At 33.4% G+C, this 2096-nt stretch overlaps 1 long non-coding RNA gene across 1 annotated transcript; it reads right to left on the reverse strand.

The window, feature by feature from the left end:
* Positions 1-6: 6 nt before the first annotated feature.
* On the reverse strand, positions 7-1102 carry LOC109591733 (uncharacterized). The gene is made up of 4 exons (XR_002189960.1): positions 706-1102; positions 544-623; positions 384-440; positions 7-103 (listed from the first exon to the last, which is right to left on the reverse strand). It is a non-coding gene; the product is annotated as an uncharacterized LOC109591733 (long non-coding RNA).
* Positions 1103-2096: the final 994 nt, after the last annotated feature.

Here is a 2096-nt window from a genome sequence, read left to right on the forward strand (position 1 = left end):
ATATGTACTGGAGCTTACTTGAATTATGTAAGACTCATTATGTGATGACATCAGTAGTACCTTGGTCCATTGCAAGATAGAGGTACATTGCAAGATTGAGGCACTAAAGAAAGAAAAAGGGTAGAAAGAAAGAGAGGTGCATAGCAATGAATTGTAATGGTAATTCAAATTTATTAGATAAGTAATGATTTTCAGTAATGGTAATGGCTGTGATAATTTGTTTATTTGAGACATAGTGGCAATGGCATTCATGCACATGTATATGTACCTGTGCTTTACTCAATTAATTGAATCAGTGTCATACATGTAGGTCTGTGACAATTATCATTACAATTACCCAGGAATCCATTGACTTAAATACATGTACATTACATATCACTTACCATCATTATGCTTCAGCCAATGCAACACAGCATTAATGTTACTTTGTTAGACATATCCTAAATAATCAAATGTACATAGATTCAATAAGACACTATACTCCCTCTCACTCTCAGTACATGTACTGTACACAAGAGCACTATAGTGTGCATTGTGTCTTACTGCTACAATTCTTTAGCATTTTATTTGCATTCCTGTTCCCACATTGCAGCAAGTGACAATGTCTGTAATATACCAATGTACTATAAAATAATAATAATAATAATAATAACAACAATGTTTGTATACATTAATGTATGTGTATGGTATTTTACAGTTGCTTACTGATACTAAAACTGTGTTAACACAAGAAAGAGAGAGGACATGTGAGAGACCTAGCAAAGGAACGAGAAACAGCAAAAGTTAGACATATGCGTACGTGTGTATGAGGAGGAGAGAAAGGCTTTGGAGAGAAAAGAGACAAAGATGCACAAGGACAGGAGTCAAGGAACACAAACATGAGAAGACAGAAATATGCAATACCTATTAACAATACATACATGCATTGGGAAAGAGAAGAATTGTTTATTATAAACTAATATAACATTGCCAATAATGCTTAGAGTCAGGGTTCCTCAACAGATTTGGTATAGTGCTGATACAGGTTCTTGTCAATGGATTGTCAAATTGCTCAAAAATTGAGCCAAACACCCCCGTACTATATACAGGGACACTGATCAAATTTAATCAAAAATGACAAGGAGAGAATTCTTCAATTTTTATTATGTTTTCTGATGCATATACATGTACTTATGTTACATAGAAAATTTGAGCCAATTGAGATAAAATTTAGATTTTATCAATTTTTAAATTTGCTCAAAAATTGAGCAAAACATTTTGTAGTATTATAGTACAAAGGGAAATTTGAGTCCAGTACTTCCAAATTTCTCTATTACATGCATACATGTACAGCAACATTCACCAAATTTCATCAAAAGTACAAAGAGGGAATTTTATCAATTTTACAATGTTTTCTGATACACATACATGTACTTATGTTGCGTAGAAACTTTGAGCTGATTCCATTCAAAATTAAATTTTTTAATAAATTTTTAAAGTTATTGCAAATGTCATGTACTGCGCTGTGGTGCTAGTTGGCTCACAAAGCTCATGCTGTTTAGCCTACTTAGCATACTTTGTGGGAAACCCTGTTTAGACTACATGATTGATAATTGTGGAACCTCAAGGACATACGTGTATTGTATATCAAGCCTGAGATAATTCATGTACACGCAAAAAACTTCATCTTGTTTACAATTATAATTACTACCATAGACAAGGTACTATGGGAATACAATTCTAATAACATTCCTATGCACTGCTGATAGACATGCAATACAAAAACTCAAACTACATGTGTGTATCACAACATTGTAAAAACAAACTTACATTTTTCAATTTTTGCTACTCAATGAACATTAATTGGCAAGGCCTAGATATTTTTCCCTGCTAAAAATTCCCTTCATACAGGCACAAGATTATAGGCAAAGCTATACTGATACAGGTACAGTTACACTGTATGAGACCCAAGCAATATCACAATTACTGTACTGGGATCAAAACAATGAGATGTTTGCCAGGGATCTCATAAAAAGTCATTAGGATTTCTGCATGTAGATAGACCCCACTCTGTATTAAGCATGGCAATTTCATGCCGCAATGGGTTTGAAGATTCA

This window comes from Amphimedon queenslandica, unplaced genomic scaffold (assembly GCF_000090795.2).
Source record: "Amphimedon queenslandica unplaced genomic scaffold, v1.1 AMPQUscaffold_7389_Cont20659, whole genome shotgun sequence".
In the NCBI taxonomy this organism is placed as follows: Eukaryota; Metazoa; Porifera; class Demospongiae; order Haplosclerida; family Niphatidae; genus Amphimedon; species Amphimedon queenslandica.